This window comes from Schistocerca americana, chromosome 5 (genome assembly GCF_021461395.2).
Source record: "Schistocerca americana isolate TAMUIC-IGC-003095 chromosome 5, iqSchAmer2.1, whole genome shotgun sequence".
Classification (NCBI taxonomy): domain Eukaryota; kingdom Metazoa; phylum Arthropoda; class Insecta; order Orthoptera; family Acrididae; genus Schistocerca; species Schistocerca americana.
In genome coordinates this window covers 105,466,588-105,482,645 of record NC_060123.1, presented here as the reverse complement: position 1 = coordinate 105,482,645, position 16,058 = coordinate 105,466,588, and the positions used below count along the sequence as shown (strand labels likewise).

The 16,058-nt window shown below is 43.4% G+C and overlaps 1 protein-coding gene across 1 annotated transcript in view; it reads left to right on the top strand.

Moving 5' to 3' along the window:
* Positions 1-7,654: 7,654 nt before the first annotated feature.
* LOC124616159 (odorant receptor Or2-like) overlaps positions 7,655-16,058 on the top strand; it is a 34,296-nt gene continuing 25,892 nt past the window's right edge. The window contains exon 1 of the mRNA XM_047144439.1: positions 7,655-7,668. The gene's annotated coding sequence lies outside the window, so the exon portion shown is untranslated. The remainder of the gene's footprint in view (positions 7,669-16,058) is intronic.

Genomic DNA, 16,058 nt, shown 5'->3' with positions numbered 1-16,058 from the left:
AACGTGTCGTCTTCAGCGATGAGAGTCGCTTCTTCCTTGGTGCCAATGATGGCCGTATGCGTGTTTGGCGCCGTGCAGGTGAGCGCCACAATCAGGACTGCATACGACCGAGGCACACAGGGCCAACACCCGGCATCATGGTGTGGGGAGCGATCTCCTACACTGGCCGTACACCACTGGTGATCGTCGAGGGGACACTGAATAGTGCACGGTACATCCAAACCGTCATCGAACCCATCGTTCTACCATTCCTAGACCGGCAAGGGAACTTGCTGTTCCAACAGGACAATGCACGTCCGCATGTATCCCGTGCCACCCAACGTGCTCTAGAAGGTGTAAGTCAACTACCCTGGCCAGCAAGATCTCCGGATCTGTCCCCCATTGAGCATGTTTGGGACTGGATGAAGCGTCGTCTCACGCGGTCTGCACGTCCAGCACGAACGCTGGTCCAACTGAGGCGCCAGGTGGAAATGGCATGGCAAGCCGTTCCACAGGACTACATCCAGCATCTCTACGATCGTCTCCATGGGAGAATAGCAGCCTGCATTGCTGCGAAAGGTGGATATACACTGTACTAGTGCCGACATTGTGCATGCTCTGTTGCCTGTGTCTACGTGCCTGTGGTTCTGTCAGTGTGATCATGTGATGTATCTGACCCCAGGAATGTGTCAATAAAGTTTCCCCTTCCTGGGACAATGAATTCACGGTGTTCTTATTTCAATTTCCAGGAGTGTATATATATATATATATTGGGTGTCCCAGCTATCTTGTCCACCCAAAATATCTCTGGAACAATAACAGCTATTGGAAAACGACTTTCACCGGTATTAATGTAGGGCTGCGGCCCATGAATGTACATATTTGGAAACATTCTAAAACAAAAGCATATATGTTTTATAACACAAAATTATGTTTTTTTAAATGGACCTCCTATATTTTTTTCTTCAGCAATCCATAGCATGACAAAGCATATACACAATGGCGTTGGAAACATTCTAAAACGAAAGCATATATGTTTTTTAACACAAAATTATGTTTTTTTTAAATGGACCTCCTGTACTTTTTCTTCAGCAATCCATAGCATGACAAAGCACATACACAATGGCATTGATTCCATCGCAATATTCCCATTACATCCAGAGATACTGAGACGCGAAGTTGACGCTTGAAACACCCGACACGCGCTACTAGCGAACGTCCTGAGGCTCAGGCGTGAACCCCATGCTGCCCGTAATCGCGATGTGATTGACATGTGTAATCACACCTCCATACTTATCAAGATGTCAGAAACAAATAATACGGTCTGCTGCCATCAACTCTCATAAGCACATAATGGTTTTCCTCTTGCACGTTTTACGTATCTACGTGCACAATTTGAACCAGTACCGATCGGTGTACACCCGCCAGGTGGTCTTATTTATCCTGCACACCCAAAATAAGGTTCATCTAATGCGTTATATGACCCATTGTGCCTGTCGCGCAGGGCCTGGCTCTACCTAATCAAGTGTCCAACGTAGTTCCCTCTGCAGCCACAGTTACCACTTCGCCTTGTTTATGATTTGCGACCCATGCAAACTCCTGTACTCCACCACCCTCCGAGCATCCCATTTGTTGTTGCTTTAGCGTGCAGTACACCGCTTGCCAGTGTAGTCATGCCTCAGAGTAATCTTGTGACGGCACGGAGGTAGTACACATTGTGAATAAACGTTGTGTTGTGGAACTTATACAGTACAGTATAGTGTACACAGACGAAGATATGGTATAAATGCTGCTGATCTATGGAGAATGTACGTTGACGGGAAATACGTTATGAGATTGCTTGTTTGTTGATAGTACTGTTAGCGAGCATTATGATTATTAAGTTAATATGTCTGTTTTCTACCCTACTCTGCATACCTGTACTGTATCCTGTCGTAGGTGGATGAAATGCTGTTCAGGCCGAACGACTGTACAGAAGACGATTCCCTGACAAGCCATCGCCTTCGCGCCGTATGTTTGGTCGTCTCACATCTCGTCTACGTGAAACGGGAAGCTTAAATCCAAGACCTCGACATCGACCTAGAACAAGCACAGATGAACGTGCTGAAGTTGCTGTGCTCGCTACCATAGCTGTGAATCCTCAAATCAGCACACGTCAAATTGAACGTGAAGTTGGTGTGTCGAAGTCAAGTGCACAGCGTATTCTTTTAACGCCATAAATTTCATCCTTACCATGTTCATTTACACCAGGATCTTCATGGAAATGACTTCCGCAATAGGGTAACATTTTGTCGGTGGGCTAAGCAAAAACTTCTGACGAATCAAAATTTTTTTGCAGATGATCTCTTTACCGACGAGGGATCATTCTCCAACAAAGGAATTGTCAATATGAAGAATATGCATTATTGGTCCGCAGACAATCCAAAATGGCTCCGTCAGGTAGAGCATCAACGTCCGTGGAAGGTTAATGTTTGGTGTGGGATTATTGGAGATACCATTATCGGACCTTTCTTTATAAATGGCATTTAAAATGACAGACAATACTCCAGATTTATACGACACAATCTTCCTGTTCTCTTGCACACCGTACCTCTGAACCGGAGAGTGGTCATGTGGTATCAGCGTGAAGGATGCCCTGCACATAACGCCTTACGAGCACGACGACTTCTGAACCGTAAGTTCCCTGGCAGGTGCATTGGACGAGGTGGCACAGTTAGGTGGCCTGCCCGATCTCCGGACCTTACACCGCTGGATTATTTTCTTTGGGGAGCAGTAAAGGATGCTGTTTACCAACAACACCAGAGGACATGAATCAACGCATTATTGATGCTTGTACAGCCATCAAAGAGGAAACAGTAGCACGAAGTAGGGCATCCTTCATCCGCAGAGTGACCCTATGTATGCAAGCCAATAGGCATCACTTTGAGCATGAGATGTGAACGCTATGTTTAGTATGTAGTGATGGTAGAACTGTGGAAGTTTCTACAAAGGGCCAATTTACCCAGTGATGTTAAGAAACATTTTTTTGCAACAATATGTCATTTAACGCATTAGATAAAGATAACATTGATAATTATGTGATAATAAAAGTAATTGGTTAAACATGTTTACATTCATCTTCTATGTCCTACCTGAACTTCCCAAATCAAAAAGTTTTTACCTAAACAGCGGTAAAACATTTAGTCCACTTGCTCGTTTCACTAAAACCATCAAAATGAATTTTACTATTACGAGTGAATGATTAACTGTAATTTTCGCTAGATCTACAGTAAAATAAAGTTTTAACGTTGTAAGGCATTACCTTTTTAGTAACGGATTAACGATAAGCGAAGTTAACTTTGAGACTAACGTTGCGGTACACAGATATGTTACAGAACCGCATCACCCCTAGTCTATGGGATAAACACCTGCTGGAAAGTACGACGTTAATGCAGGATGGCAGCAGACTGTATTATTCGTTTCGGACCTCTTGATAAGTATGGAAGTGTGATTACGCATGTCAATCACATCGAGATTACGGGCAGCATGGGGTTCGCGCCTGAGCCTCAGGACGTGCGCTAGCAGCGCATGTCGGGTGTTTCAAGCGTCAACTTCGCGTCTCAACATCTCGGGATGTAATGGGAATATTGCGATGCAATCAATGCCATTCTGTATATGTTTTGTCATGCTATGGATTGCTGAAGAGAAAATATAGGAGGTAGATTAAAAAAAACGTAGCTTTGTGCTAAAAGACACATATGCTTTCGTTTTAGAATGTTTCCAAATATGTACATTCATGGGCCCCAGCTCTACATTAATACCGGTGAAAGTCGTTTTCCGATAGCTGTTATTGTTCCAGAGATATTTTGGGTGGACAAGATAGCTGGGACACTATATATATATATATATATATATATATATATATATATATATATATATATATATATATATATATTAACCGACAGTCATTTTATCTACATGCAATTTGGAAGTTGGACAGGAATGAGGTTTAAGTGAAACATGTGTGAATGGGTAGCACTTTCGCATAAGTGCAATATCTAAGTGGCTGGATGTGTATGGTATCCCTATCCGAGAAGAAACGGTATTAGAGTCATCTACATCAACTACAGGAATGGTGGTTGAACGATGGGAGTTCACTCCACCAAACGTCATAAGGTTTCACATGGCTGTTATGCATGTATCACCATCATCTGGGATAGGGGATTTTGGCTTAATTATCAACTATCTATTGCATAAATTCGCCAAGTTAAACTCTTCAAAATGGGATATGGAAGCTATGTTCAAACAAAAGAACACAAATGAATACCTTTCTTACTTCCTGCTTCAAACTACATGCAAATAGTCCTTTGAGACCAATATAGGTAGCACCAATGAGATATAACAGTTCAACTTTAGTTATGATAAGTGGATTTTAGAAATTTCCCTCTGTTTCCACGCTAGGGTGTGTGATAGGGTTGACGTATGTTGGTGAGCTATTTCTGATACTGACACTGTTGGGAGTCATAAATTACACTAATTAATAAAAAGGGACATCAGAAAAAGTCCTGCCATACTGTATCATAAATAAGAGCTATAAAAATAAGGGTGTCATACACATGGAGGTAGCTATTTTTGACTGTGGCAGATATAGTATATCTTAAATTATAGTGATGGGTGTATGTGACCTGTAGTATGGTTTTTAATGTGATGCTGGTATATAAACATAAAAAACGCTCCTAACGTACGGATTTCCTTAATCCCCCAACAGAACAAGGGTGTCTTTAGGCAGACTCATACAACACTTTTCATATCTAACAACTTGATGCTCTTCAGCTGTCTTCGATCAACGAGATTTGATTATGATTTCGTTATGTCAGTCATATTGTATCCGCCATCTTGTAAAATTCTGTCCACCGTGCTGGATGCCCAGTATCCCAGCCAAAATGACAACGCCCCATCCACGTTGTTGTTGTTGTTGTTGTTGTTGTTGTTGTTGTCTTCAGTCCTGGGTCCGGCTTGGTGCAGCTCTCCATGCTACTCTATCCTGTGCAAGCTTCTTCATCTCCCAGTACTTACTGCAACCTACATCCTTCTGAATCTGCTTAGTGCTGAATGCCCAGTATCCCAGCCAAAAGGACAACGCCCCATCCCCCACATTTTTTATTTCCCATCATTTATACTTAACTCATTTGGCCCAGAACGGAAGAGAGCATGAGGAGGGAGAGGCAGGGAAAGAGGTAGGTCTTACAATCACATAGGCTGGACAAGAAGAGAGGGTTCCATTACTTTTGGAATTTTATAGCATAGTATACCAAGGAAACTTAGCCTATCATCTGGAAAGTGTGTAGTAGCATCTGTGCTACAGTGGATCCTTATGCTGTAGTGAGGGTTTCCTGTATATCTCTGTCCTGTGCCCATATTTCCACAGCTACACTATTTCTGTGCGATATCAGACATTATTATTTAAGCACTGGTTGCAGTCAAGGAGACTAAAGGTAACGGGCAATACGTCAACAAGTGGACACGAAGGTCTCAACGATTAGCCATAATCTTTTGCTCATCAGTTTATGCTATTACAACATTATTATATTACTATAACCCTCTTGGTGGATAAATATAGTGAACAATCAACGAAAGTGACAGTTTACAATCTGGTATGCTGGTCAGATGAGGGAAAACAGTGTATGAGGTGAGAAAACTAAACTAAGTCTAAGAGTCTGCTGGTTATTGTAGGCGTTCCTAACGACATCAGCAAATGTGATGTTGAATCTACAAGTGTGACAGAATACACGCTCCACAATGTGGCAAAAATCGCATAATGGAATATATATTGGTCTACGTCCAGGATAGTGAACCAAATGTTTTTGACGATTTTGCCGATTACTGGTAAACGAAAATATGATGAGCAATGAGGCAAGAATTAGCTCGAATAGCTAGAATTAATAGATATTTTATTTTAAATTTCTGTGTTAATGAGGTACCTGTTCTATGCATAAGCCGGCCGGGGTGGCCGAGCGGTTCTAGGCGCTACAGTCTGGAACCGCGCGACCGCTACGGTCGCAGGTTCGAATCCTGGCTCGGACATGGGTGTGAATGATGTCCTTACGTTAGTTAGGATTAAGTAGTTCTAAGTTCTAGGGGACCGATGACCTCAGAAGTTAAGTCCTATAGTGCTCAGAGCCATTTGAATCTATGTATAAAATATTCGTTACTAGCTGGTAACATCAGCTAAATTTTATGAAATACGGTATAATTTGGAAAACACCATTATTTGAACAAAAGAGAACAGAATACGTCACACAGCAACAGAACATATATTATGTAAATGAGCAATCGGGCAGAATTTACTTTCTAGCCATTTCAGTTTAAAAGCATCTTTGGTGGTATATTACGGTCGTATTTCCTGTTACCGGCCAGGTAGGTTGCTAGGAGATATTTTCAGCGACATTTACGAAAAGATGCTCTACAGCCTCTTAGGAGGGTCGCATAATGCATGAAATAATACCCTTTCCTGCACATTATGAGGAAATGAAGGGCATTTAGCCAATCATAATTATACTTAACGTTTTGGTTCAAATGGCTCTGAACACTATGGGACTTAACAAATGTGGTCCGGACTGAGCGCCTAGAACCGCTAGACCACCGCGGCCGGCACTTAATGTTTTAATCAGCATAATGATAAACCAGTATGCACTAAGGAATAGAACAGAATATAATCAAATTAACTGGAGTAACTGAAAGAAATTCGTATTCTGTCATCCTGTAATAATACAATTATTGGTTTTTATTTAATGAATAGTTGTGGAACGTACACGGAAGTAAAAAGAATGCTTCGCGTTTCCACTAATTAACCGTAAAACGCACTAATAAGAAGACAATATTATTTTCGGAAAATCACAACATGTTTCCTTACACGTCATAAGTTGTGGACCACGGCATTTTGAAGTTAAGGACATTTTCTTAGATAGGAGATGTATACGAAGTTATTAAAAACGCTAAAATGTCTGCTAATTCACTTTTTAAACATTAGAAATTAGATATGGTATACATATGTCTCTAATAGCCAGGTCCAAGTAGGGACCTCGTATTCCTAAATGTTTCATCAGCGGGAACTAATTACTTAACAAAGCGCGAGGCAACGTTCAGGAATTCCCGTGGCGGATGATCTCGTACCCTCCAAAGCGAACACCGTGCTAGCACAGTTTCCTGCGGGCAATATTCCATGCGCGTGGGAGAATTAGTGTGGCTCACAGAGCCTGCGGCGAGTGACGCAAGCCGGCCGTAGCAGACATGTTGCGTGTCCCGTAATTTCGTAGCAGCGTCGTCACCCGCAGCTTACACCGCTACACCGGCCGGGCTGCGTCCGCCAGCGACATCAAACATTACATACGGGGCTTTCCGTTCCGCTCTCAGATGACTTATGCAGCGTGCGGTATCAAACAGATCGTTGTTCGCGGCACGTTAATACTGCGCGCTGATTGGCACATGTCGTGTGCCGCACAACCAATTATTCATTTCTGAGCGTTTGCGCTGTTCTCCGCACGTCCTGTGTGGTGCCCGCAGGTGCCAAATGTTGCGACATTTCAGCACGGCGACGGTTTACGAAAGGGAAGTCGATCGACATTTATTAAACGGTAATTAGTAGTGCCGTACTATATAAGCAGCTTACAGTGTTTAGAACATGGTGTGACGGTACAGTGGCTTTTAGACGTAAGTATCGGGCCTTGTTCGTTGTTTCACTCCAGCAGTCGAATACGCTCGTGAAAGTACCCGCTGCACCGGTGTACATGATTTTTTCCAAATCAATTGTTTCGTTACTTCACACTTTGTAGCGTAATATGGGATGCACTGAAACATCCTGACAGATTAAATCTGCCTGCAGGGCCAGCAGTTAAATTCGAATACATCCTTTGCGGATGATAATAACCGAATTAGCTAAGGCACGATCCACTGGCTACCCTCACAACAATACCCTCCCCGTTATCTCTCTACTGCACTGCAATCTTTACAGAATGTGTCCAGTGCTACAAATGAGAAACGAGCCTTTTTATTTTTGTTCGAAGACTTGTAAAGAACACAGTTTTAATCAGCTTTGTTACTGTCACCAATAATTTCCACAGTCTCCCTTTTTGGTACTGGAAATGGTAGAGTGCACACCCCCACTTTCGTCATCATTGCTTATCTTCTATGGGAGTATTTTCCCATTTTCACCTGTGATGTCACTAAAGAGAACGGAAATTAGGGGTCCACCTTCTGTTCTAATTATTTTTTTTGTTAGAATGTGTATTACACCAGACATGATAGCTAACTTTTGTGACTAACGCTGACCTCTACTTCCCCGAAAACAAAATATGTCAGTGATCAAATTTATAGAGCTATCAACATAGAGCTATCAAAATTGAATGTTCTGCATACTACATTAACACCGGTTCCCGTGAGAAATTAAGCGTTGTCGGGCGTGGTCGGCACTTGGATGGGTGACCATCCAAGCTGCCATGCGCTGTTGCCATTTTTCGGGGTACACTCCGCCTCGTGATGCAAATTGAGGACCAACTTGACCGAATAGTAGCGGCTTCTGTTAACATTACCATCTTACGACCGAGAGAGCGGTGTGGTGACCCCACGCCCCTCCTATCCGCATCCTCCATCGAGGATGACACGGCGGTCGGGTGGTCCCGGTTGCCACTCGTGGCCGGAAGATGTGGTGATTTAAATACCACATATTACAATTACGTCCAATATATTTCCTACTACGGACTGAGAAGATAAACTGACTAGCGCAAACCTCGTGTTTATAGACGCTCGATTTTTGGGAGAAGCAGCTGACGCAGATGTCACATGCTCACCATGAGTAGCCTATAGGCTACTTACCGCGTTTCATTCGAGCGGTAAAAAATGTTACATGGCGGTACAGTTATCGTTAATTTAAGACCCAGTCATATCAGCTGAGACGGGAAGAAAAGATAGAAGCTATCTCTCCGAAGCTATTTTGCCCATAAATAAAGTGTCATCAGTTCCGCAGAGAATGACGTACCGTGGCTTGACATTCACAGTTGACGGTACTGAAACTAAAAGTTTTCTCAGTGGCCTATTGTACTGATCGCTCGTTTTCACTTGATCCCTAACTTCGTGCCGCTCCCGTATGTTTAGGTTCTCATTTATTTTTTCTTGAATAAACAGGATCTAATAATCGTTTAGGATTAAATAGGGATATTGAAAAAATTCCATTTCACCCATATTATACTTTCAAGTTTTCCATTACATTTGTATTAACAGCATTATTATTAATTAGATTATGCTTAACTAGTCAACGCCAACCTTAACTTCGAAACAGTATTATTCGCCCTTAACTTCGAAACAGTATTATTCGCCATAACCATTGTGAATATAGTGTTGGTCCGTGTGCAGTGTTATGTGTAGCGATTGTTAATATTACTTACACAAATGAGTGACGAGGTTGTACCTGGACGTTCTAGAAATTGACCATAAAGTATTTTGTCACATCTGCTACGCATTAATGCATTACATATTCATTTCTTTTATAATGTATAAGTTGGCTGCTCTGGGAGAAAGACGAGGCTTGTCGTCAGCAGCCAATGTGCTACGATCCGATCGCAAGTTTACGCTCCCAGCGTCTTCCTCTAAGGGGCACGTAAAAGTGTTCCATCAGTACCAAAGTATGCAATGCTGACAATCACTTAACGTTGCACACCTTGTGTATTTAGCACATTCTCCTTGATATATGCGAGAAACGATGTCTGCACAGAAATTTCGCGAAATTACGACTTTGATCGGTTAAATCATCGTGATCGCTGTCCTTCAACCATTTTCCATACATGCTCACAACAGTAAGCAAACAAACGACCATATTCGTCCATTCCGAGACGCCCGTTTTCGGGCTCCGCCCGCAACCACCTTGCTCAAAGCCGTTCAAGTCACTGGATTTCGCCATTTGCAGCCTGTCGCTAGACGTGTGTGTCTGTGTGTGTGTATGTGCGTGTGTTTGTTTTCGTGGTGAAGGGGAAAAAGAAAGGCGAAATGCCGAAATGGGATTAGCAAATGTAGGTTATCCCTGTCAATAAGTACCACCACCTTCCCCGGCAGTAAACTCTGTGCACCTCCTGCAGATCTCCAAAATCCACCCAATTCGTTATCTTTGTTTGTTGCACTGTTTTCCTCCTTCATCACCTACAGCTCCCAGTGAAGTTTTCTGTATGCTGCAGCACGTATCGCAGTAACCTGTCCCTATATCTGATGCGATATTTTCAGTCATTGTAACTACACTATCTGTGTCTTAAAGCATTTGCATTCACTCCCATCTCCATCTAATTTTCATTGTAGGCTTGCTGTCCCATAGGAGACCGTACTATCATCAGTCTTCAGATATATCCTTTGTTGCATCATTGTCAGATTGCAATGTGGACAAATAACATACAGAGCGGTGGTTGACGTTGGATTCGTTAAAAGGAAACCAAATATTTCACTTAGCAACACAATCTGCTACCTACTTTCTCAATAACCTACTTTCTCAGTAACATTTGCCGATTGTGCTGCAGTTAGTGTACATGTATCGACATAAAATGTCCTCTATCCTCTCACGTCACTTCACTAAACCCACTTTCAACAAAGTTATCCCTCTCTCCCATTTCCTCAAACATTCCCCATAGGAAACGTATTGGATAATTTTAGTTTCATATTTAAAAGTTCAGTCTTACATGCGAAGATACTTGCAAAGTGGCCATGTTTACGATACTTTAGAATATTTCTCGTACTGTCATAAACGTGTTGTGTATGTATTGAAATTTGTTTCACTGCCATCAGAGCACTCTTGCCACTGATAACTTCTTTTCTTCTTCTTGTTTCGAATAGGCCTACTTTGGACCACGCTTGTTCAACTGTTGGGCTTTGATCTTTGCCCAGTACTGTCGCATCCTCTGTCAGTGTAGCTCCTTTCTTTCTTCTGTCCAGGGGGTACCTTTTCTTCAGGGCATTTCCTGAAATCCTCGGACTTCCTTCAGGGTGTGTCTCACAGACTGTCTGTTCTGAAGATCAATTACTCCCAGTTCTTTAATGTCCATGTCGGTTTCTGTCAGCCCAGTGGTGCGAACCTTCTTGTTTTGCCACAAGGTGAACAGACGGTTGGTCAATCTGTTTCGCGGCAGTGTTGCAACATGGCTATAGAAAGCTACCCTTCTTTTTCTTGCACAGTCAGAGAGACTCTCGATATGTTCGTAGAGCACCGAGTTATGCAGCCTTCTGAATTCCCCAGCTTCTTCTACTGGGCCTAGGATCTTCCTGAGGATTCTCCTCTCTCTGACTTCCGATTTCTCCATCAGATGTGTCCGATTCATACAAAGACATTTCATGGCATACAGGGCTTCTGGTCGCATGAGTGATGTGTAGTGCTTAAGTCTCAGGTTGCGTAACAGGCATTTCATGTTGTAGGTGTTCATAGTCAGTCTTTGATTGTATTTCTTGTTATTTTTTATTTTTATGCTTTATATGCTCTCAGACAAGCAAAATCCACGCACCACGAAGGAAAAATTGGAACGGGATGGAAGTTGGTAGATGTGATGTACATGTACTGACACACATAGACTGCAATTTTAGAAAAAAATTGATGATTTATTGAAGAGAAAGAACATCACAAATTGGGCACGTCAGTAACACATCGGTTAACTGCTGGCCCTTATGTAACCAGTTATTCGGTTTGGTGTTGATTGACAGAGTTCTTGTCTGATCTTCTGAGCGATTCCCGCCAAATTACCTCACAGGGACTTAAGTCCGGGAAGTATAGTGGATGGTACGGTATTTTCCAGTCCCATCGACCAAACAGAGCAGCAACAACTTGCGCTGTATCCACCTGCGGATTGTCGTGCAAAATGATGGGTGGGTTGCGCAGAAAGTATCACCGCTTCTTTCGCAAAGCTGGTCGCAGGTGATGCTCCAAAAACGAACAGTAGTATTCAGCATTGAAGGTTTGCCGTGGAGGAAGGTAATGCGTTAGGATAACACCATCATAGTCGTACACGAGAGTCACCATAACTGTAGACCGCTCCATTCGCACCATCAACATAACAGGCTCTGCTAACGGTATACTATGCCTTCCACATCACTGGCAACAGGTTCTACACAACGCTGGTGACTACTTTGGAGGACAGTAACAGGTGCCAACATGTGACTCTTTTGTATCGGCATTACATCATAAAAGTACAGATACGGTTGGAGGGAACAGCCCATAATGCTGTAAAAGTACTCCCTTGTGGAGGGAGGGGGGGGGGCACAGGGGGGGGGGGACAATTCCACCGACCTTGATGGCCAAGAAAGGGTAAGGCAAGCTAAAAGGAAAACAATAGAACCTCTCACCATGTGCGGGTGTGCATTATTGCTGAAATAAAAGACCACGATGCTTTGCCACGAGAGAAATGGAAACTGAGATATGTCGAGGCACCGCTGTGCTGTAAGGGTCCGCGGATGAAAACCAAAGGGGCCTGCTGCAAGGAGAAGTAGCATCCCAGATCATCACTCCTGGATGTCAGGCAGTACAGCAGCCATACTCAAGTTGGCATCCCGTCGCTGTCCAGGGCGTCTCTAGACACGTCTTCGCTATACATCGGGGCTAGTTTCGAAGTGGGTCTCACCACTGAACACAGGTCTACTGACGTCACTGAGATTGCGAGCCGACGAAGTGTCTGGAGACGCCCCGAAAAAACGGTGGGATGCTAACCTGATTATCGGCCACCATACGCCTGGCAGCCGAGAGTGATGGCCTATGTTGCCATTTCTTGTCATAGCAGGACCACTTTGTTGGTCATCTGCGGCACCCTGAAAGCACAGCAGTACGTCGACGATAATCTACCCCCATTTTGTTACCTATCACGACAAGGCATCTAGGACATCGACATCAGCAAAATAATGTCCGCCATCACGCTACGAGATTTTCTACTCTTATATTAGCGCTTGCCCAACTCCAATTGTGCCAACAAGGTCTCCGGATCTCTCTCCAATTGAGCGTTAAGGGCAGCGTCCTCTAACCAACTCCGTATTTTGATGATCAAACGCCCCAGATGGACTGAATTTAGCACAATGTCCCTGAGGAGGACACTCAAAAACTTTCAATGAAGGGCAATCGAGTAACTGCGTGCTTGCTTGGACCAATGCGTTATTGACTTACTCAACTTGTGAAGCTCTTTCTCTTGAACGAATCATCCAATTTCTCTCAATCATACGTCCGTCTGTACATGTACATCACGTCTACATATTCTCACGCCCCCCCCCCCCCCCTACACACACACACCACCACCACCACCAGAGTAGTATAAGTACGTCGAGGAATGTCGTTTCTTTTCGTCTTTAGAGTTTATTTGTGTATGTTGAGGGTCAAATATATATACAAAACACGTCGATCATCTGCAGGTTTCTCTCCAGTATTATACAATTTCGTGCCGTTGCGACTTTTCTTTATGCAGCAGATTCACAGAGCCGCAACCGTCACTTTTAAACATTGTGTGCCACAATGGTCATATGACACTTTCTTGCGGTACTGCCGGCGTTACTGTTACATCTGTGTATTTGCCTACGCTCTGTTCGGTTTCCTAGTTACTCCTCTCTCCTGTTAAAAATTTGATCGAATATTTCACACTTTAGGAGACAGTGCAGAACTTTATCGAACATCTACTGGACGACAAGGAACCGCGCATAGGATGTTTCCTGAGTCTGTGGACGGAAATGGCGAAATGCGTATCATAAGATCTTTATTTGCGGAATCCCACGTTGATTCCTACAGAGATTTTCTATCTCAATTAACGTCTCAATACGTGCGCTTAAAATTTTTTTCCAAAATTCTGCAGTACTGTGACGTCAGACAGAGCTGACCGATGCATTTTTCCCATTCCTTCTAACGTATGGTTCTGCCTGTGACTGATCGCAGAAGAAAAGCAAGTTACTTCACAGACCCACTGTTTAGAGCTTTATTTGGTGTTATAGAAAATTCGATCACTTCTGTGAGGATAGGAAGAACGACAACGTAAGTAAGGCCACCTTGCGTGGTGTGCTCGTTGATGTGTATACGTGCACTTTCTCCTCCTGCAGCGACAGCGCTCTCAGGAGAGCAGCAACGCCGAGGCAGGCGTCTGAGTGGTTCGGAATGGCAAAGTGGCCACGGCCCGGGGCTGGAGAGCGTCCGTGGTCCCCGGGCACCGCAGTGCATCAGCCGCCGCGGAGTTTCTCCACAGGTCCATCTCTGTCGACGCTACACCTCACCAACTGACGTCACTCTGTGGGAAGCGATCGCTACGGTACACGACGCCAGCAAACAACTGACAGTAGCTGATATTAGTTCGCATTGTGGCAAAGGTGCCAATGGGTTACCTGCGAATAACGGTGTTTTACTTTTTTGTGCTTATACTGTGCTGCAGAAAGGGTGCCAAAATTAGTCTACGGGACTGCCACCTCTGGCAGCAAGATTGACTCTCACCCAACTGGGCGTCGAAACGAACTGAGAGTGGATAACAGACCCGGGCGCGTCACCCCACGCTGCTTCATTTCTGTACTACAGTCATCAAACGTAGTGACAGGGAGGCAGTCTCTCGGCATCTATGATCAGACCTTAGTGTGTGAGGGTTCTGGTGGACTTATTGCCTAGTGTTACTGTCGAACACCTTTTGTATTGAGAGAATTAGGACAAAATGTATGCCTTGCATCATCTTCTTAAAAGATAGCGTAGAGCCACAGGACATAACGAGTATGAAACGGAGCGAGTGATCTTGAAATTTGTAGCTACGTCAACCAGACGTGGTCATCTTTAGTGCCCAGTGGCATTCCACAACGTGCTAGGTGCCTGGCCCCTATGATGACGTCGAATGTAATCTGGTATCGTCCGTCCTTCTCGTAGTCTTCACATGCAGATACGTTTTTCGTGGTGCTGTACACACAGCCTGGACCTGTGAAACGACCAAGTCGAGGGTCCCATTGTACAGTGATGCCACAAGCGCACAACGGTTGGCGAGCCGCTCTGTGGTTGATGTCGCGCTCCTTCACTTCGGAAGGCATTCGGCATCGTCTCTGTCGTTTAGTGAAACAAGGAGGCCTTATCGAGTAGTGGACCAGATTTGCGATTGCATTTAAGAGTTCCTTGATGATAAAACTCAGTACGCCGCTCTTACGGGACCAAAATCGACGGTTTTAAAGGTAATTTCTGGAGCACCAACAATAATAAAATTTCGAATAATTTTCTAGTCTCTCCGAAATTTCATCCTTGATGCTTCCTGTCCCGGTTAATATTCCAGATACTTGTAACCACCGAAGACTTTAATAATTTATCCATTACAACTTACATCCCTCACTTTTTTAATTTTTCCTGCTCACCTTAATTACTCCACTTTTTGTTGAACTTACTTCCATGCCTACTTCTTCCATTTCTCTCTTGGAGGTATTGAATTGTTCGTCCAATTTCTGCCCATGTTCTTCCCAAATCATCAACTCATCTGCATCTGGTATGACTTTCGTATTATCTGCTGCTATCCCTTGCCAAATCTTCCTATACTTCCTTGCCAATCGTCTCTGTTCGTTGTTAAGTCATTCAGATATTTTGCCATGTATAATGTCACAACTCTGAGATTTTTGGAAACGTTTCATATTCTCAGTAGCATTCCGTTTCAAAGTTCCTAGTACATTCACACTCTGCCATTTGTTTTTCCTCGCAATAGCGTCACAAGTCGTTTTTATTGTTATGAATGCTATTGCGAAGGTCTTTCTGAAATTCCAGTTTCTTTTACACAACCCATCTGTTTGGATAAATGACATGTAAAATTCATGTCCCATGTAGTTCTGTGATATCCCTGATTATCTGCAAAAATTATCTTTTGTAAATCTTCATGCAGTGTCACAGTAGTACTATTCCTCTGTAATTTCCACAGAGTGCCTTGTTAACATACTTGTAACATACTTGAAGACAGGTTCAGTAATTACGTCTGTCGAAACATCAGAAATTTTTCCCTATATCCATACTATCCTCATTGTTCTATACAGCCACCGAATTACAATAGGTCCTGCGAATTTAATAATTTCCACTGTGATTTCATGTACTTCTGGAGCTTTGC